General features: G+C 36.9%; 4 pseudogenes across 4 annotated transcripts; 1 reads left to right on the top strand and 3 right to left on the bottom strand.

The window, feature by feature from the left end:
* Window positions 1-7035: 7035 nt before the first annotated feature.
* Window positions 7036-7566, bottom strand: AT5G34847 (annotated as a pseudogene; the record flags this gene model as incomplete). The annotated part of the gene is made up of 1 exon: window positions 7036-7566.
* Window positions 7567-10539: 2973 nt separating this feature from the next.
* AT5G34846 lies at window positions 10540-12759 on the top strand (annotated as a pseudogene; the record flags this gene model as incomplete). The annotated part of the gene is made up of 1 exon: window positions 10540-12759.
* A 3696-nt stretch (window positions 12760-16455) lies between these two features.
* Window positions 16456-18267, bottom strand: AT5G34845 (annotated as a pseudogene; the record flags this gene model as incomplete). The annotated part of the gene is made up of 1 exon: window positions 16456-18267.
* A 939-nt stretch (window positions 18268-19206) lies between these two features.
* AT5G34844 lies at window positions 19207-21750 on the bottom strand (annotated as a pseudogene; the record flags this gene model as incomplete). Its single annotated transcript has 1 exon — window positions 19207-21750.
* Window positions 21751-22732: the final 982 nt, after the last annotated feature.

Raw genomic sequence — 22732 nt, 5'->3', positions numbered from 1 at the left:
AAGTAATAAACTTTTTAATATAATACTAATTGAAGGTATAATTTTATAACATTTTCAACAAGTATATCTCCATAACTAATATATTTGATATGATAATAAATAAATTTGAAACTTTCTTAGATGACACAAATATATATAGTTCTATTACATGACAAAAATATTATTATATAACAAAACTGAATTAATATTTTAATTAACCAAATTATTCCATCACTCAGCTTTATTTTCGTTTGAATATTTATCTATTATTTCTTTATAGACTTTTATGTTTTGTATGAGGTAAGATAAAGAAAATTTATAACGAGTATATGAAAATATTATATAATATATATATTTTCTTTATATATAGTATACCACTTCTAATTATTAATTTCTATTGATTTCTATTTAATTTATATTGAATTAATATTTCTATTAACCAAATTTTACTATTATATATATATATATATTTTATTTTTTTTGAAGATTTATAAGTAAGAATTTACCTTGATTGGGGTATTGACATATCTCCGGTTGAGATAGTATCTCCCATATAACCATTTTGAAAATTTTATTCCGCTTCACCTGCTTGAAATATATTATCTTCTAGAGTTTCTTCGGCCTCATAGTATTGGTGTCTGTGCTCGAACTCCTCACCGTGAGTTGTCCAAACATAATAGTGGATAAAAACCCTTTATTATACAAATGCTTATATACAGTAGCTATAAAAATAAGTTCTCCATTTCTATATTTTCGGCATGGACACCATATTCGATCCCCATCATATAATCGATAGTTTGCAAACTCCAAGAATTGACTTAACCCAGCTTCATTTTCATCGGATACACGTGCAGTTCGTGGATTAATACGATTATACATCTTTTTTCTTAAGATTTCTATATTATTGTTGGAAGACAGTTTTTGTTACAAAAGAAGAATATAATAAATACAATTTAAGGAAAAAGAGAGGGTTAACTCAAATGAAAATTTTTTGAATGAATATGAAATGATTTTTTTTTTTTTTTTTTTTTGTAGCTAGCTTGTGTTGTATTGGTAAAACAAAGAAAGAATGAGGCTTATATAGATTTGAAGAAGAGATAATACGATGCCTAAAATTACACACTAGCTACAAGTTGTCATAGCAACTTGGTGACAGACTAGACATCATATAACAATTGGTATTATTACTGTGCTCCATTATCGATTTGCTACTATGGCACTATTGCAAAATGAGTGGCTTTTGGTAATCGATTTGCTCCTATGGCATTATCGCACAATGATTGGCTTTTGGTAATCGATTTGCTACTATGGCACTATCGCAAAATGAGTGGCTTTTGGTCAGGGATGGGGCATTCACAACTTTTGTCATAATTGCTACCAACAAAATTATGAGTCTCCACTTCGTTTCTATTTACTACAGAAGCTATTGTTGCAAAGTTTAAATATTACTAATAATCTTAGTTTGTTACAAAATCTTGTGACGAAATATAAGTTGTGAAAAATTACAACAACGATTTTGATACTAATTTCTACAAAAATATAATGACATAATTCGTCGCTAATAGCTACAAATAGAGAAGCTGATAATAGTTGCAAAACATTAATTAATATTCTATTCAACGGGTGTTACAAATTCTGCGACGGATTTGTTTGTGTGGAACGTTGCAACAATTTCTTTAACACATATGGTAACAAATTTGTTACCAAAAAACAGTTCTCGTAATTTGTCGCTAATTTTCTACGTGTTGTAACACTTTAGCTACATCTTTTATTCAATCGCATTCTGTTACTAAGTTGTAACTTATAAGTACCAAAAGCTTGTTACAAATATTCAGTGTCGTGAAAATAGTAGCTATATGGTCTTATATAAGAGACTTCAGAATACAAGTATGAGTAAAGGGTTGAGTGATCTTCTGTGTTGTGACACCCCGACGCGGATTTTTCTGTCTTCGCTCCGAACATACCAGAACACAATCACACGGGCACCCCATAATTACCGATAAAATTATTGACCTCTGCTCAACTTCTTACAAAAGCTGCCATAAACAGCTAGATTCGCTCTAACAACCCAATCTAGCCATTTTACGTACTAACACGACAAGAATATGAATGTACTTAACCTCATCACGTACCTTACATAAATTCTGATCCATCTTCATCAAACATACTCGTCATCCAATCTGACAAACAACCTGACTTCTCTTTTTGAACATGCTCCGCTTGATTCATATCACCAAACATCATCCCAGCTTGTTACTTAGTTGCACAACTAACTATCCCTAGCTACTGAGTAACAAGAGAGATGGGTTGGAATACTCCATTTTGCTCCAGCCACATGTACACAACACCGGTCACGCTACTCACCAACACTAGACACTCTATAGTCAATTAACTCGAACTGTGAATCGTGCTTCTGTTCCCAATAACCGCTCCTACTTTCTCAATGAACCCTCAACGATTAAAGTTAGCCACTAACTCGCATATAACGTGTCAATCGACACCACCTTGATGGAAAATTTCTCAGTTTATTTATTTATTTTAATTAAATTAATAATTTATATCTATTCTATTATATAGAAAAGTCAAAGTTATAAGCTTCTAAAGGTGTTAGTGTAGGATTTTAAAAACATGATATTATTGGTCCACGTCGATGTTTAACATAAATTCTTAAGGTAACTTAACAGAAAAACAGAAAAAGAAGGAAAAACGATATCTACCAAAAGAAAAATCATCGCCAAAATAAGTAACAAAAGAAGTATAAGTTTTTCTTATTAAAATTGAAATATAAAAAATAATCGATCATTAGGTTTTGATAATTGACTTAGATTATTCGTTATATACTAAATAAAAAAGACAATATATATGCAAACAATAAAAATGTAACCTTTTGAAAAAAAAACATATAGACAGAAGTAAAAAGCTAAAGAGGTTCTTTATCAATATTTAATCTTAATCACAATTAAAATTATATATATCATAATTAGTCTCACTAAATTTAATAATTTTTCATCTTAATCACAATTAAGGGTGGCCGTTTTGGTATATTTTGAATTAATTTTGACTATGTTATTTCAGTTTTAATAAAACTCTAAGTCTCTTACCATACTATATTCTAATAAATTTTAATTTGGTTTGGCTTGATTCGATAAGTTTTTTAAAAGAGAAAATTAAAACAAACATTAAATTGAGGCTAGAAAATTAAAACTTTTGTTGTTGGGATACAGCAAAAAATATTTGTCTCACTAAATTTGAATAGAATAATTAATCGAGAGGTAGCGTAACAAAAAAAAAACAGTATAAAATATATACACGTGTTTTTGTTTCTTTATAAAGAAATTGAATTATATATATACATATATTGCTTGAAGAGATTTAAATAAATTATTCAATTTAAACAAAAAAAATATATGTATTTAAATACCGATTAGTAATTTCCATGTGGAGGCTTATACTCAGATATTATATTAGCTTAATCACTAATGTTTGGAAATAATATTCCATATTTGAGTAAAAATGAGTTAAAAGATTATTATTTAATATAAAAACTTAAAATCAATATTTATTAAGAATAAAGATCGTTAGATGAAGTAAGTGTTAGGATAAAAGAACCAAATTACATTTTCGTATTCATAATTATAAATAGTGTGTTTGCAAATTAAAAACTGTACAGATTATTGTAAACTTGACTTGAAAGTAGAAAAGAAAATATTAGGAATTCCCCTTTTTAATTATACCCTTTTATGTAGTACACTTTTATTTATACCATTTTTTAATTTTTAATAATTATTTTATCCTTATTTGAAAATGTTTTAGGTAAAAAAAATAAAATATTGATTCCCGCCAAAAGTTCCCATCAAAAGTTTTCCCGCCAAAAATCCTTGTAAATCTATTTCCCACCAAAAATATTCACGCCAAAAATATTTCGAAATAAAGTCCCGTCAAAGTTTTTTCCCAAAAACCGTTTCCCCCAAAAAAAAAAAAAATTTGGCGGGAAGTTTATTTATTAGGGTTTTAAAAAAAATTTTAAATGATTTATAAGGGTTTTTAAAATCTTTTGTACGGGTTCACAAGTGTTTTAAAATGGTTCAAAAATAGTTAAAAATATTTACAAATTTTTTTTATAAGAGTTAAAAAATGATGGTCTAATGTTCTTAAAGACTTTCTAAGAGTTTTAAAAAGATTTATAAAGGTTTTTAAAATCCTTATAAATCCTTGAAAACTCTTCTAAATCAGTTTAAAGCCCTTTAAAATGGTTTTAAAAAATTTACAATGATTTAAAAATATTGATAAAGGTTTTAAAAGAGGTTTTAAAGTAATTACATGTGTATTTAAAGACTTTATAAGGATTTTAAAGTTTTTTGAAATGATTTACTAGTGTTTTTAACAATTTTACAAAGCTTTTAAAAGACTTTAAAAATCTTATAAGAAATTTTTAAGAGGTTTTAACAATTTACATAAACTTTTAAATGCAAATTTTGGTAGGAAAAGTTTTAACGGATGACCGTTAGGAAATTATTTTTCGGGAAATAATAATTGAGCGCCAAAAAGTTTTGGAAGGATAATTTCAGTTTCTAGTTACATGTCCTCATTAGATGGTGGATAATTTGGTCATTTTTTTATGAAAAAAATATTTATAAAAATGGACAATGGAAGGGTTGTTTTTACAAAAAGGTATTGAAAAGGGTATTTTTACAAATCTCATAAAGTAGAATACCATTTATAAATTAAAAGCGAAATGTAATGGCAGAAATAAGATAAAATAATCTATGTATATGATGATTACTTATAATATAAAAAATCATGCTGATATTAAGTTCACCTTAGTAGATAGGCCGATTCTTAGTACACACCGATAAACCAGGCTCATCAAATAGTATTTCTTGTAACAGATACCTATGGTGGGTATACCTATTATCTGAGAACAAGTTCTAGTTAGCTACTCTAGAACTAGCATTAAGAACAACTAAAGATGAAGAATCCTACAAGTAACGTAGCAAGGGGGCGATATACTTAATCATCTAAATCCCTAATGAGAAACCCTAACCCTAACTAGCAAACTACTCAGACATGGTGGATGAAACAAACAACATGTATGAATAAGAAAGCATAAACAAAATCAATAAAGAAAGAGTTAGAAAAAATCTCTTCACTGTTATTGAAATCTCTGATGAAACTCTTAAAACATGGAATGGATAGGTTATGAAAGTGCTATAGAACAAGTTCTTTTTCTCAAGAGGCTTAGAAAAAGGCTTAGGTCTAAACAATGACCTTAAAACTATATATATAAGACCTAAAAATGTTAGGGATTAATAAAGAAAATAGAAAAGTCTTCTGGGGCAAATTTCCATATCTTCAAACTCTAAACCGTCATGGACTTTTCTGGGCCGCAACTGTTGTCGATCGACACTCTCGACTTGATCTGAAACTGAATTCGTCATTTGGCTTATTTTCTTCAGCTTTTGCTCTAAAATGTCTTCTTATTTCCACTCTTGTCCCTCTCCACACAATACCTGAAAAGACTCTAAAAGGACTCTAGAAATAACAAAAAGACTCAAAAACCTATATCTAAAACATAGCTAAGAACAGTAAGACTAGGATTATATCAACTCTCCCAGACTTACCTTTTGCTTGCCCTCAAGCAAACACAAAAGTCAAACCCGTGGAAGAGGTTTTAAAAACAAAAGAACTCCCAACATTCTCTAGTCTATTGCAATGATTATTCTAACCAAATCCATATGCCTAGCAAGTTTAATCAAATCCTAACCAACATGTATTTCTCCGCAAGCTTACACAACATTCTAGATTTCATACCTAAGTTTTTCAACTATATCCACCATACTTTCATCGCTGAGTCTCATCAAACAAGCTAATATTCAAGAACATTCTTGGCTCATTCTTGTACTATACCATGATAAATCAACCATTCATTATTCTTTTTGGCATTCTTTCTCTCCCCTAGACTTATTCTTTTTGAAGAGTAAACAAAGGAGTACTCACTTCATCGGATAGATATCCTCCGCATATTTCCAACATTTGCAACTGATCATTCCTTAAAATGTATAATAATGGGATCATGAGAAACATTCATATCCCTATACCCTAAAGAAAATCTTAACAATCTCTTTTTTTTTTTCTTTTTTTTTTGAAAAGGGGAGAGGAATACTTATTCTTTTTCACATCAGTCGAATTATTAGGTATGAACAAGGAGTCAAGTTCTATAAACACTAACAATTTTGATGAGGTCAAAGGAAGAGCAATGAGATTAGCTCCAGCCTTAATGGATTGTGTTGGAAACCAGTATATCCTCAAGTCTGTCGGTTTGCTATCTGGATTTTCCAATAGTCGGATTGAGTCGAACCTGTAGCAATAATCAACCACGGAGTAATCTAAAGAAATATAGATCATAATTCCTAACTAAACTAAACAAAAACATTTTTTTTAGAAAAGAAAAACATGACTCAATAACTATAAAAGTGAAAAATAAGAATAAAAAATAAAAGCATAGTTAGTAAGAGCGCCCCCTAGACTTAAACGTCACTGTCCCCAGTGACATTCAAATTCGAAGAGAGCGGGAAATATAAATTAAAAAGTCAAAAACAAAAGAAAAAGAAAAGAAAAATCGTACTAGTTGGTTGTCTCCCACTAAGCGCTTGTTTAGAGTCAATAGCTTGACTTTGCGGAGTTCAGGACTTGGATGGAGGAATAGAGGACTTGTGCTGCAATCTCGCCTTCCAAGGCGTTGTTTAAACAAATCGGCTTTGTGCAGCATTGGGTGTCGAGCGACACTAGTGTTGGTGTCGATCGATCCTTTCTCCTTTTCCCGCAAGATCAGTAGAGGAAACAAGCTCTCGAAAAACTCGATCCTCGTTTACCGGTGAAGCACACTTTGAAGATTCTAAATACATAATCGAAGGAACAATAGGAGAAGAGATATAAGAGTACCTATCAAAAGGAACTGAAGCATGTGTGGGCTGTGAAGGAGGTGCAGAATCATCTATCAATGAAGCGCGATGGTGTCGATCGACAAGGGTATGGTGTCGATCGACATTGTCTCTCTACTGCTTTCTTCTGCGAGCCAAGATGTAAGGGCCTTTGTAGTTGGCTCTGGAGTTGAAAATTTGAGCAGCCTTAGGAGATTTGTCTTTGTTGGTGGCAATGCTACTGATAGGCAATGAGAATTCCGAGCCATCCATGCCAAACTCCATCTCCACATGGCATATGTTAAGGGAGATCCTACCCTTCTTCACATCAATCCTAGCACAAGATGTAGCTAGGAATGCTCTATTGAGGATAAGAGGATCCTTGGGTTCCTCATCATATGCTAGGACAACGAAATCAGCAGGGATGAGACAAATACCAACTCTCATAGGAACATCCTCGAGGATACCTTCGGGGATTCAATTGGAACGATCCGTGAAGAGGAGAGTGATCCTTGTTGGCCTGTATCTAGTCATTCCTAGTCTCTCAGCAACAAATTTGGGTATCAAGTTGATGCTTGATCCCAGATCACACAAGGAGTGGCTAAATCTGCTAGTAGAGATTGAGAAATCAAGAACGACGCTACCTAGATTGGGGAGCTTCTGAGGGCTTTACTGATAAACAGGTTTTTCACACCTGCTTATGGTGAATGTGTGATTCAGTTCAATTCCCCTAAAACACAAACATGTCGATGCAACTATAAGGGGTGTCAATCCAGTCCACTGTTATTGCTAGCAATAAAGATGTGTACAGAAACAACTAAGTCAAGCCAGATTATAAAGATGGTGGGTTTCTAGTAACAATCCTAGGTCAGGATTCAAACAAGTAAAAATGAGAACTTAAAGAGCCCTACTCGATCATTGGGTCGAGTAGAACCAACTGGCAACAAAATTAAGTAAGCTAAATGCAATCAACAGGGGATACAAATAGGGGATACAAATAACAGGTAAATAAAAGTGCAATCAACAAGGGATACAAATAAATCTAATAGAAGTTCTAAGGATGGATTCATTGATAAGGGCAACTCTAGGGTTCATCAGATGGCTAATAGGCGAAAGGTAAATACCCATGACGATAGATTCAAAAATAGGGTCAATCCACTCTCGTGACAGAGACCCCCATAACTCTACCACTTCCTAATCTCAACTCTCGTTGATGAAACATAGAAGAGCAGGGTTTACGAAACAATCTACCAAAGCCAATAGGCAGACAAGCGAATCTCTTGGTCGAGTCTACAAATCTCTAGAATTCGTAGGTTAGACATACATTTGAACGTCTTTTGGACAATGGACGTCTATGATCGAATCTCCACATTAGCCAGCGGAAACCGCATAGGGGCCAAGCGAATCCAGAAGGGTATAAACTTAAACACTAACCACCTAACTAACTTAGAGATTACCCTAATCTAATTCATCCTCAAAAACCCTAATCACTACTCAAACAACATTCTCAAGAACACAAACCCAGATATTACTAAAATCATACCAAAATGTAGATCTAAACAAGCTAAACAACTTTACTAAAACAACTAAATGCAAAAACAAAATAGATTAAGAGTAATTAAGGTTTTAAGATTCATAAACACAAAGATTGGACAAACCCCAAAGTGATCTATTTATAGTAAAATGTTGAAACCGTAGATTCACTAGAAGACAAGAGACTTGAGGCGGTTTGGGCGAATACTCGATCTTGGGGATAAAGTAAAGAGGGTGCTGCAAAGTCTGCGCCTTTGTGTCTATGCTCCGAGTGATCAATTGGTCTAGTAGATGCTTCTTCCTCTCCTATCTGTATGCTTAGATGACTGGTTGAGTGGGGAATGAGGAGGATCCGATGACGGTTTGATAGCTCAACAAGTCTTGTAGAGATGGACACCCTTGGTCGAGTAAATGGATCGAGTAGGAGGGGCGAGTAGATCAATCTAATGCTTCATCTAAGGTTGCCTTGATCGAGTAAGAGGGTCGAATAAAGTGCAGCCTCCTTTGTAGCATCCTGGATCGAGTAAAGAGGTCGAGTAGAATGATGCCTCTTCTGTAGCTGCCTGGATCGATTGAATGGATCGAGTAGAGTCCTTTTTAGCTCATTCTGCACCTGAAACATGCAATGCATATGCAAGATGATCCTAGATGCCTAAGTATGCAAAACAAGCTAAAATGGTGCAAAATGATATGATACAATGAGCAAATGCAAAGCTAAATGATGATAAACATACACCTAAAATGAGTAAAATACAGTGTTATCAACTCCCCCAAACTTATCTCTTGCTTGCTGATATAACCCTATTTTTACTGTTTTTAACTATGGTTTAGGTATAGGTTTTAGAGTCTATTTGTTATTTATAAAGTCTTTTCTAATCCTTTTCAGGTCTTTACATGTTTGAGATACATTTGGAGATTATAGAGCATTCTGGAGCAAAACAGACAACTTAAGCTACAGAAGCAATCCAGAGACGAAAATGCACGTAGGTGTCGAAGGACACCATCCCTGGTGTCGATCGACACCAATACCTGACGGCAATTGAATTGCGCAACTTATTGATGTTTTGAAAATTTCTAAATTTGGCCCAAAACTTTCTCCTATTTCTAAAGAAGTCCATGCACGTTTTAGGTCATGTATATATAGTTTTAATGGTCATTGTTTAGACCTAACTCTTAATCTCTTTTATTCGTGGGAGCAAAACCCTGTGGAAACTCCCTTTAGAGAAGATTCTTCTAAACTCTTTTCTCTTCTTAATTTCATCATTCATTTCTTATTCAATCATGTTTTGTTCTTCTATGATCATGCTTGAGTAGTTCTCTTGTTGGGTTTAGAGATTCTCATTAGGGATTTGGATGAATTAGTAGATCGAAAACCCTGTTATGATAATATATTTAGAATTCTTCATCTTAAATTGTTCTTAATGGTAGATCTAGAGTAATTAACTAGAACTTGATTTTAGGTTAATAGGTATGCCCACCATAGGTATCTATTACTGGAACTATCTTAGATGAGCCTAGTATTTAGATGCGTGCTAGCGTCCATTAGTTAGGTGAACTTATCAAATATGATTATAATGCTTGCTTAGTTCTAGGGATTTACAAGAGAGCTGGGATCAATACTATTAAGCATAGTGAGTTTCGCGGAATGCCACCGGTTACTTTATATTAGTTATTTGTGTTCTAGAATGGTTCAATAATAATCCTAATTTACTGCTAGATCTACTATTATGATATTTCCTGAGAATTTTCCTAAACCCGACATCTTCATCATCTGAATCTACAAGCAATCTCTTTATTGCTTTCTTGTCTTTTACTTTTATTATATTTCTGTTTAGCTTTATTCGTAACTGTTAATCTATGGTGTGATCCGAGAACTTTGCGGAAGTCGACCATAAAGTACTACAATCGATCTCTTATTTGAGAGAGTGGTCTTAGGATTAATTTGACCAATATCAAATTTGGCGCCGTTGCCGAAGTTCTCTTCGATTCACCATTAGATAAGGTGTAGAATTTAGTCTAAGCTTTTCTTTTCTTTTGTTACTCACGCGTTTTTATTTGTTCTTCTTCTTGTGTTTCAGGAGTTTAAGGAATTCAAACGCAACTCAAGATGCTGATAGTAATACATGATGTGGCTGTTGTGTTACGCGATAGAGCTGGTCAGGCATACAACGAAGAGGGTCAGAAAATAGATGAACATGGAAACCTGATACCAGAAATCGCCGATGGTGTCGATCGACACCAGCTGGGTGTCGCTCGACACCAAGAAGAAATCAGAGCAGATGGTCATCGGATGACTCTTGGTGACCACATACAGACCGGATCTCTTCTATTCCAATCGGTCTGCAATCCGACCACCTTCATTTGCAAGAAGCGATTTCGAGATTCAACCTGTCTTCTTTACTCTTGTGAGTATTCACCCTTTTCATGGTCTAGCACAAGAACATCCTATAGATCATATTGAGCGGTTTGAAGACTTGGTTTCGAGCATTAAGGCAGAAGGTGTTTCTTCTGACTACTTTCTTTGCAAGCTCTTTCCATATTCTCTTGCTGGGGATGCATCTTCTTGGCTTAAGCAGTTGAAGCCTGGATCTCTAACAACTTGGAAGGAAATAAAGGTTGTTTTTCTCAACAACTTTTATAATGATGCAAGGTCCGAGGAGCTGAGAATGAAGATCTCTACCTTCTCTCAAGAAGCAGCTGAAGCATTTAAAGCCGCTTGGATCAAATTCAGAGGATATCAGAGAGATTGCCCGCATCATGGTTTTAGTGAGGTTCAGTTGTTAGGTATATTCTTCAGAGGAGTTGATTGGCGTTATCAGATGGCTTTGGATGCAGCTAGTAATGGGAATTTCATGTCAAGATATCCAGAAGATGCAACAATGTTGATTGACAGTTTAGCTTCCAGCATTAGTACCAAAAGCGTTGACATGGCAAGGAAAATGCAAGTTCAGTATGTTGCACAGGTTGACAGTTTAGCCACTTCAGGAAAGATGGATCAATAGAGATACATGAGCTTCAATCAACAATCTACACATCAGAAACCAGTTCAACAATCTACAAGTTTCACTCCGACTTATGCTTCTTCAACCCAAGCCCACCCTCCACCCGAGACCATTAGGACGATTGAATCTATGCTCCCACGGATTCTCAAAGGTCAAGAGAAGCAAACAAAAGAGTTTGATCACAAACTTGATGCTTTATCCAAAGATGTGAATGGGAAGATTCAAGTATTGAACAATCAAATAAAGCGATTTAGTGTGGATAAAGAAGATGTTCGTGCTATTGAGTTAAAGAGTGGAAAACAGCTAAATCCAATGCTTCAACGAGAGCTACCTGCAGCTAAAATCGTCAATTTGGAAGAAAATGATGTTGCAGTTTTTGCAGACCATACACCAATGTCGACCGACACTGCTGGGTGTCGATCGACACCAGCCAACGCAGACACTGCAGAACCCGACTGTGTCAACCGACACCAATAGGGTGTCGATCGACACCAACCAGTCCAGCCCTGCGAATTCTCCAAAACCCAATTTCAGCCGCATGAAAGGCAACCACACCCAAGGTTCCTTTTCCCAAGAGCTCTAGGAAGTCCAAAAAGGAGCTAGATGATGCTAGATGCAAAGCTATGATGGATAAACTTATTTTAGAGATGCCACTTATAGATGCTGTGAAGTCTTCTCCTACGGTCAGACATTATGTTAAGAGGATGGTTTCTAAGGATTTGAATAATGAGCATGGTGTGATGATTATCTCTGCACATGTAACTGACATTATTCAGAACAAGACTCCACAGAAACAGGAGGACAAAAGGAAGACAGTGGTTGTCTTAGAACAGATTGTAGAGCTGAATTGTAGACATACTAAGGATAGTCGAGCTAGAGAACGAGTGTTGATCGATACCCCTTCTAGTGTCGATCGACACCCACAACAGCCTGCACCAGAATCGATTCTCAAGGATGAAATCGCTGCTGCAAGTCTAGGACGGATTGTTAAGTCAAGCAATGCACCTCTACTACTCAATCCACCTCCTAAACGCCAAAGGTACTCATCTCCTCCACTTAAACCTCATGTTTCATCAATAAGACGTTTAAATTTTCCAAGCTTGCTTCACGGTTAAGCAAGCCACGAGTTTCTCGTAGAGTGCTTCTTTCTTATTTTGATGATTGTGTAGGAAAGAGGAGTATACCACCCATACGTGAGTCCCAGCCTGCTGATGTGCCTCACTTCCATGGTCGATCTCACGCGCTAAGTGTTCATACACCACCATGGATGATGCGATGTACTTCTAAGAAGCATTTATTGCCTCCATCTGATCCACCTGATGCCTGAAACCTGACATAGTCAAGCTAATGATTAAAAAAAAACGCTTAGTGGGATGCAACCCACTAGTAAGGTATGATTTTCTTTTTCCTTTTCTTTTATTCTACGTTTTTCTTTTATTTTTCTCGTTTACTTCGGATTTGAATGCCACTGGGGACAGTGTCGTTTAAGTCTGGGGGAGGCTGTTACTAACTACGTTTTTCTTTTTGAGTCTTATTCTTATTCTTATTTTTCTTTTTGAGTCGTTTTACTGAGTCAAATTTTGTTCGGAATTATGATCTCTATTCTTTAGATTATTTCCTGGTTGATGAATGGTGCAGGTTCGACTCAAGCCGACTATTGGAAAATCTAGATGGCAAACCAACAGACTTGAGGATATCCTAGTTTCCAACACAACACTAAGGCTGAAGCTAATCTCACTACTCTTCCTTTTACCTCTTCAAACTGTTAGTATTCATAGATCTTGACTCCTTGTTCATACCTGATAATGAGACCCATGTGATAAAGAAAAAGTGTTCCTCTCCCTTAATAAATAAAATAATAATAATAAGAGATTGACAGGATTTTCAGATAGTGTATAGGGGCAGGAATGTTTCCTATGACCTCATTATTATACATTATTTGGAATGATCCATTACAAAGGTTGGAAAAATGTCGAGGGTGTCGACCCAGTATGCGAGTTCTCCTTTGTTTACTATCTAAAAAGCATAAGTCTGGGGGAGAGAAAGAACACCAAAGAAAGAAAAAAAAATAAAAAATAATAAAAGAATGGTCGATTTATCATGGTATAATACATGAATGAGTCTAGAAGGATCTTGAATATTAGCTTGTTTGATGAGACCCAGCGATGAAAGCCTGGTGAATATAGTTGTGGAACTTAGGTATGGAATCTAGAATGTTTTGTAAGCTTGCAGAGAAGTACATGTTGGTTAGGATTTGATTAGAACTGCAAGGCATATGGATTTGGTTAGGATGATCAAGGCAATAAGGTAGAGAATGTTGGGAGTTCCTTTGTTTTCAAACCTCTTCCACGAGTTTGGCTTTTGTGTTTTGCTTGAGGGCAAGCAAAAGCTAAGTCTGGGGGAGTCGATATAACTCTATTTTTACTGTTTTTAACTATGTTTTAGGTATAGGTTTTAGAGTCTATTTGTTATTTCTAGAGTCTTCTCTAGTCCTTTTCAAGTCTTTACATGTTTGGGATGCATTTAGAGATTATAGAGCATTCTGGAGCAAAACAGACAACTTAAGCTGCAGAAGCAATCCGAAGTCTCTGCACGTTTTAGGTCATGTATATATATTTTTAAAGGTCATTGTTTAGACCTAACTCTTAATCTCTTTTATTCTTGGGAGCAAAACCCTGTGGAAACTCCCTTTAGAGAAGATTCTTCTAAACTCTTTTCTCTTCTTAATTTCATCATTGATTTCTTATTCAATCATGTTTTGTTCTTCTATGATCATGCTTGAGTAGTTCTCTTGTTGGGTTTAGGGATTCTCATTAGGGATTTGGGTGAATTAGTAGATCGAAAACCCTGTTACGATAATATATTTAGAATTCTTCATCTTAAATTGTTCTTTATGCTAGATCTAGAGTAATTAACAAGAACTTGATTTTAGGTTTATAGGTATGCCCACCATAGGTACCTATTACTGGAACTATCTTAGATGAGCCTAGTATTTAGATGCGTGCTAGCGTGCATTACTTAGGTGAACTTATCAAACCTGATTATAATGCTTGCTTAGTTCTAGGGATTTACAAGAGAGTTGGGATCAATACTAGTAAGCATAGTGAGTTTTGCGGAACTGTTAGATCTACTATTAGTGATTTTGTGCTAGATCTACTATTCTGGTATCTCCTGAGAATTTCCCTAAACCCGACATCTTAATCATCTGAATCTACAACCAATCTCTTTATTACTTTCTTGTCTTTTACTTTTATTATATTTTTGTTTAGCTTTATTCGAAACTGTTAATCTATTGTGTGAACCGAGAATTTTGTGGAATTCGACCCTAAAATACTACAATCGATCTCTTATTTGAGAGAGTGGTCTTAGGATTAATTTGATCAATATCACTTGCCCTCAAGCAAACAAAAAGTCTTAAGTTGAAGGAAAGGTTTGAAGGTGGGGATTCAAAAACCGAAGCATGCCTATAAGACGGGTAAGCTCAATGTCTAGGTAGCTAATTCTAGGTTGCAAGATGATAGACCGTTACTTAAAAACGTTAGCCATACTCGTCACAATGCAACCTAACAACTTGCCTTAATCTATTCAAGCATTCACATCAACCAATTCCCTTTAACATTCATTAAACACGAACAGTGGATCAAGCAATGAAATGGTTATGAACTCATTTGGTTTCGGGCTTAGGCTAAGAGACAAAAATGGTCCCTCTAGTGATTGGTCGAGTAACAGGGGACTCTCAGAGAAAAGATTGAGCTTCAGTAGAATGCTAAAGGTAAAAGCCAATGGACACATACAAGTACAGACTCCCATATACCCAATGATATAGTATGATAGCTCAGAAGATGATCCGAGTCCCATAGATATCCTAACTCTACCCTTTTTCTCATTCTTTCTCTCTTTTTGGTTCAAGTTCTAAGGGGTTCCCTTTGAAACGGTTTAAGAGTCTAGCAGGTTTGGCTTCATACTTTGACAAACTTAAGACTTTTCTTCTAATCTTAGCACATAGGGCGATTTACCCTTTTCTTTGAATCACAATGCCTAACTTCTTTAAATTCCAAACCCTTTACTAGACTTAACACTTTTGTATCCCCCTTAGAACTCTAAACTCTTACTCTTTTTTTTTTTTCTTTTCTTTTCATTCTCATTCTCACTCTCATTCCTATTCATTCCATACACATTCTCAATCCCAAATACAAGTCTCCACCTAGTCCTATCTAACCCAAAAGGCGTGGGCTAGGTCTACCTGAAAGACTGCTCTTGTCGCCTCATACCTAACATGTTATACCAAGCTCAATCGAAAAAGACCTCACAATCACACACAAATGATCTTTGGCTTGAAATAAGGCTAGGCTAAGGGTATGGGAAACTGCTCTAAGAATGAGAGACAACTACTTGGATTAACAGAGGGTGATGAAATGAATAAGATGATCCAAGTATGTATATGGTAGCCATGAGTTCACAAACAATGCATAGACATGATAATTGCAAATTCAGTTCAGGTTCTAATAGATAGGGAATGGCATCAGATAAGCGAGTTTCGATCAAAGTAGTATAGTCAAGTTACAAATTCAACGCAGGGTGGAGTCTTACTTCAGAGATACAATCGGTTATGCAACAGAGACCAACAACCTGGGCATTGAACTTACATCATTGAATCAAAACATGCTTATCGCTTTGAAATCATCATTATCCCCTATGCAAAGGAGCAATCCTAAATGCAAGCACACTATATACAATCCTAAAATGATATGCAATCTACATGATACTCTATTTTTGATGAAATCATTTTCTGAATATTTTTTAAATATTTATGGTTTTTCTATGCCTTAAATGATGCAAAATTTGAAATAAGAAAAGAGAACACAATGTTAAACATGTCTTGAACCCTCCCCAAAACTTAAATTACACAGTCCCTTGTGTAATAAAAATTTGAAAGAGAATTCAAGACCAAAACAAACAACACACAAGAAAAATAAAAATGCTAATGGTATGTACAATGAGTGAGGTGGTGTTACCTCAGTGATCAGGTGAAGTAGATGGAGACATAGTCATCCATACTCTCTTAGGTATAGGCAGGGGCTGAAGTTGAGGCGGGAGGGTGTTGCTCGTTCTGTCCGGTCGAGCGTGTGGAAGCTCGTCTCTGCCTACTCCTTGGCTCTCTCAACTCGGAGATCACTTCCCGAGGCTCAAAGATGAAGCTCGGGGTTGATCGATCCTTTTAACTTTCCTTGCAGCTGAGCTCGTTGAACAGCTTCTTCTTACTTCGGGGTTGGGAGACGGTGGCCTTGGCTTGCTCTGGAAATCCTTGAGTTGAGCAGCCATACTCTTCAACGACTTCTTCATTGTTCTCATCTTCTTCTTGAAACCCTTCATTGTCTTGCTGTGAAGGTTTTCAAGCTCTTCAAGCACACCGAGCTTCTTGTGAACTTCAGCTATCTCATCTCCCTCTTGGTTAACACCTTCTTCATAATGAGCTTGCTCTTGTTCTTGCTCCAGTTGATCAATATGTTGCTTAAACTCGATTTGCTCCTCATAATCAGCTTGAGTAAAGTACTCATGTTGCTCATAGTCGGCTGGACTATATTCTGGTTCATCTTCCCGAGCTCCTCCAATGTCTATGTTCAAGGGAGAGGGAGATGGCATGAAATTGATGTTGCGCCTTGTGTTCACCGAAGTCTGGTTCTCGCATGGTAGGGGTAGAAGAGAATGTCCAAGCTCCGAGTGGTTGAACTTGAAGAGATAGCGATCTGCTGGAGTTGTTTTCTCAAGAAAATCCTTCCTCTTGAGATAGTCTAGGTCAATGAACTTAGGCAACACGTCAGGGGTTCCGAATTCCATACCCACAACTTCTAGTATTGGCGTTAAGAGACCAGCAACACAAAGACTCCCGCGAATTCCCGAGCGATGGATGGTTGCAGCATACTCCTTGTAACTCAATAAGTGATCCAAGATAACAACACTCAATGAGGTGTCCGCTCTATCACCTGCCATCTTCCTCCCATCTCTTGTCTCCCTTAAAATGAAGACCAAAGATTGGTCTATCATGCACAACTCCTCTTCACTAACAAATCTGGTGGCCTTTTTTGGAAAGAGGGTGTTGGCGATGCATTGGTGGAGGTATCTAATCACGGGATTACGGATTGAAGAACTCTTGGTCTTGGTTGGCAAGAAGGGCTTCAGACCGGTTATTGTCTTCCAAAGAGATTTCAGCTCTTCTTGATCATAGTCTTGGCGGATTCCTTCTCCACTTGGGAACCCGAAAATGGTATCAAGGTGGCAAATATCAAGAGTATACTCGACATCCCTAACTTTGAAAGTTATGTAACCAAGACCTCCTCTCTCTTCTTCTCCGAATCATTGACACAGAAATGAACCTTGAGGGTTGCAAGGAGTTGGCAGCTCTCCTCTTTGTATACCCCACATTTGGCAGCTCATGAATGTTGCAAGATTGGCCAATTCCATCAAGTATTCAACATCACCACAAATACCAAGCTCTTGCATCTTTTCCTTATGAGGGTATCTAGTTCCCTCAAACTTCAACTCCTTCAAATAGTGATAGTACTCGCTCGGGGTTGGCTCTCTCTTCCTCCTTGGTCGGTTTCTTCTCCCAACAGGGGTTGGTGTATCATCCCTGATGATCTCAACCTCTTCCTCAGAAACCGCTTCTTCAAAGGGAGCCTCTTCATGGTGTCTTCTTCAGCTTCAACGAACCTCTTTCCCCTAGCTACTTCTTCTCTTTGCATGGTTGAGCGGCTTGAGCTTCCTCCTTGAATCAAGCTTGTTCTTTGAGCACGGCGAGCTTGGCGAATTTGGCGTTCAGTCATGCCACTCATGTCAAATGCCTCAACTTCCTCATTATAAACAGAGGATCTTCATGCCCGAGATGAACTCTTCCTTCTAAAATCCATGGAGATTGGTGGTGAGCTTTGACAGGGCAAACAAGAACACTTCTCTAAGAGGTATCAAAGGAGAAGGGAATAAGTTTCTTTGGTGATGAAATTTGGAGCTTGAAACCGATTGAATGCTTTAGGATAGACTTTGGAGTGATCGAGTAACTTTGGTGAAGTATTGGTGAAGGGGAACAGATTCTTAAAGAGTGATAGGGTGCGTTTTAGGGGAAAGGTTTGGAATGAAGACTTCAAAGCTTTGTGAGGGGGTTGCGAAAACGAGATTATGAAAGAGAGAGTTTCAATGAGGGTTTGTCGAAATCAATGGGTGGAAGAGATTGGTCTTTGGTTTGCTTTGGAAGAGATAGAAAAGTTGATTGGAAATGGTGAGGGGTATGGGTAATAGATTTATCCGTCGAGTAAAGGAGTGTTGGGGGAGCAAGTGGAGTCACGAAATTAGGCTTTGTTCTCCAAATAATGAGAGCTCGAGTAAAGAATCGAGCATCTTCTTGAGTTGCGCAAAATTCGATCCAACGGTGGAGAGCTCCTCATTCTTGTTTACTCGATCAAACAGACCAAAATGAACTTCAGGAATTCACTCGATCAAACGGTGGTGATGCTCCTCTCATTTGGTCATCCAAATCAATGGCTCAAAATGCTCCTCCCCATTCTACTCGATCAATGGTTAAGATTTTTCTTGACTTGGTTTAAATTTACTAGACCGTTGACTCCCTTAGGGTAACTAAAACAAACCTGAAACACTTAAACAAAAACGTCAAAAATAACAAGAAAAATAGAAAATTATATATATGGATTGAGATGGGACTTCCTCCCAAGTGAGCTTGTTTTAAGTCACTAAACTTGACTCTTACAGAGCTTAGTCAGAAAAAAGGTTGAAGAGAGGATCAGAGAAGTCCTCATCTTTAGTGGTTGAATTTTCAATGCTTGTATGATACTCTGCATCCTCTCTTGAGATATGGTAGGATGAGTACTCATTTGATTTTTCTTCAAAATAAGCTTCCTTCTGATCAGGAGAGTAATCTTCTTCTTCTGAACCAGGTTCCTTTGACCAATCCTCAAATTTAAAACTTGGGTAGCGTTTAACCATTTCTTGAAGTTCTAAGATTGCATGGTTCAGTCCTTCCATCTTGTAAGTTAGCTCCCCAATGGTATCTTCTTGAGCTTTGTATCCAACCCACAGCTCGAGGACTTCTTCAGCAACAGAATCACGAATCAAGTGTTCTTCTTCAGCAGAGGGGTTGGTTGTTGGTTTAGGTACTCCTGGAGAATAAGTCGGAATAGGAGTTTCCTCCTCACTCAACAACTTGCTCTCTGGACTTCTTTCCTCTAAGTGAACTCCTTTCTAATCTTTTGGTGCAAACCATTCTGTTGTGAAATTTTCGTCCTCCTTGATAGCTAGTGCAATTTCCATCTTCTGTGAATCAATACCATTTGAAAATTGATTGACTCTTTTTAAACATCCATAGCTGATCTTTCAGCTTCATCACCCTTGAAGATAATTCCTCTATGACTTTGCTTTGCCATTTAAATTTTTTTCTCATCTCATACCAGTCATCTTCTGTAGGATCTTCAGTCTGAGCTAGCCTTTCTGTTGCTCTCTTCTTGTGGTCAAAAGTTCACTTCAGCTTGCTGAGTTGAGAAGTATAGTTGACTTTTGGTGAGGTTCCAGCTTCTGTTTCTTCATCAACATCCATGTCCTGAATCCCAAAATTCTGAACTCCTGTTGTTGATTTCCCTAAAGCTTCTCTGATGTCAAACTTCATCTTGATGCCTTTTTCAAGGTTCAGATTAATTTTTCCATTCCTGACATCTATGACTGCTCCAGCTGAAGCTAAGAATGGTCTGCCTACGATCAAGGGATCCTTGCCTTCTTCATCTACGTCCAATACAACAAAATCTGTAGGTAGCTCAATATTTCCAATCATGACAGGCAGATTCTCTATTAGACCGTGAGGATGTGCAACAGAACCATCAACTAAGAGTAAAGCTAAGTTGCAGAACTTGTATTCCATGATCCCTAGCCTTTTAGCTGTAGAGAGAGGCATAAGGCTATCGTTGTAAGAACAATCGATCTTGTTGTGTAATTCAGTTATCTTCTTGTCAAAAGCCATGGCTCCTATAGCTTGTCCTTGGATGATTTGTTGAATAAGTTACTTAATTTCAGGATCTTGAGCTACTGGGCTTATTGTGGTTGTTGAGTGAACCATGGTGGTGGATTCTGCTGTTGGTAGCCTCCATTAAACTGTTGTTTAGGGAAATAACCGTGGTTGTACTGAACAAATGGCTTAGACTGATTCTGTTGTGGTGGATACACTTGATCTTGGGGGTTAGCTACATTAGTGCTTATGTAGGAGAGGTTTGGGTTGGGCTTGTAGTTGTTGTACCCCTTGTTGAACCCTCCTTAGTTCTGAATGTAGCACAGCTCTTCAGTTTGATCATTCCCCCCTTCTTGCATTTGAAAGTGCTCTTCATCAGTGATGTAGTGTATCTTCTTCAGCTGAGCCAGCAACAGCTTGTCTAGCTTCTCATTCAGAGCCTTGATAGCTTTGCTCTGTTTGTCCTCACTGCCTCCAGTTCCTCTCATTGAGCGATCATAGTCTTCATTGTAGCACCCATCAGATTGTGCTAGATTTTCGACTAACTCCCATCCTTCTGCTACATCCTTATTCAAGAAGTTTCCATTGGAGGCAGTGTCAAGTAGCATTCTGATCTTTGGTAAAGCTCCTTTGTAGAGTGTGCTCAATAATGAAGCCTTCTTGAAATCGTGATGGGGGCACTGAGTTGTGTAGCTTTTAAACCTCTCCCAAGCTTCACAGAAAGTTTCATTGTTTTGGTGGTTGAAACCCGAGATCTTGTTCCTCAATCTAGCGGTGTGAGCGTTAGAAAAGAACATGGCAAGAAAAGCTTTCTTATAATCGTTCCATGAGGTGATGGAATCTGGGGTAGAGTCTTCTCCAAGTGGTGTGCCTTGTCTCCTAAAGAGAAGGAAAATAGTCTTAGCTTAAACATATCTTCAGTGACACCATTGATCTTGGTAAGGCCACAGAGCCTATCAAAGCTGTCAAGATGGTCCAGGGGGTCTTCCATACGTAAACCATGAAACTTGTTTTCTTGGATCATTGAGATGAGTCCATTCTTGTTTTCAAATTTGTTGTTCTGAACTGGTGGAGGCACTATCCCTTGTCTTTGGTGATGATTCCTTGGGGCATCACCAGCACCAATGTTTCTTGGTCGATCAACATTAGGTGGGTCTTGAACATCAACTGGTCTGTTCTGTTGATCCATAACAGCTGGTCTTTACTGATCACAGGCTGCCTTTGTTTTGGTTTCTTGTAACTCACGAGCTATTCTGTCAATTCTATCTCCAAATGGTAGTAGGTGTGCAAAACCTTTGGATCGAGTTTGCATGCACAAAGATTAGTACCTATACCACAAAAACAAGCAAACGAAAATATGAGTTAGTAACTTGATAAATGTAAAAGATTTTGATCTTAAAAGTTTCTGATATCTTGAATGTAACAGTGCAACAATCAATTGGCAACGGTGTCAAATTGATAAGCAGGTTTTTCACGCCTGCTTATGGTGAATGTGTGATTCAGTTCAATTCCCCTAAAACACAAACATGTCGATGCAGCTATAAGGGGTGTCAATCTAGTCCACTGTTTTTGCTAGCAATCAAGATGTGTACAGAAACAACTAAGTCAAGCCAGATTATAAAGATGGTGGGTTTCTAGTAACAATCCTAGGAAATGATTCAAACAAGTAAAAATGAGAACTTAAAGAGCCCTACTCGATCATTGGGTCGAGTAGAACCAACAGGCAACAAAATTAAGTAACAAAATGCAATCAACAGGGGATACTAATAGGGGATACAAATAACAGGTAAATAAAAGAGCAATCAACAAGGGATACAAATAAATCTAATAGAAGTTCTAAGGATGGATTCATTGATAAGGGCAACTCTAGGGTTCATCAGATGGCTAATAGGCGAAAGGTAGATACTCATGACGATAGATTCAAAAACCGGGTCAATCCACTCTCGTGACAGAGACCCCCATAACTCTACCACTTCCTAATCTCAACTCTCGTTGATGAAACATAGCATAGCAGGGTTTAAGAAACAATCTACCAAAGCAAATAGGCAGACAAGCCAATCTTTTGGTCGAGTTTACAAATCTCTGGAATTTGTAGGTCAGACATCCATTTGAACTTCTTTTGGATGCTGGACGTCTATGATCGAATCTCCACATTAGCCAGCAAAAACCGCATAGGGGCCAAACGAATCCAGAAGGGTATAAACCTAAACACTAACCACCTAACTAACCTAGAGATTACCCTAATCTAATCCATCCTCAAGAACCCTAATCACTAGCCAAACAACATTCTCAAG

The sequence above is a fragment of the Arabidopsis thaliana genome, chromosome 5 (assembly GCF_000001735.4).
Source record: "Arabidopsis thaliana chromosome 5, partial sequence".
Taxonomy (NCBI): Eukaryota; Viridiplantae; Streptophyta; class Magnoliopsida; order Brassicales; family Brassicaceae; genus Arabidopsis; species Arabidopsis thaliana.
This window is presented reverse-complemented; position numbering and strand designations above follow the sequence as displayed.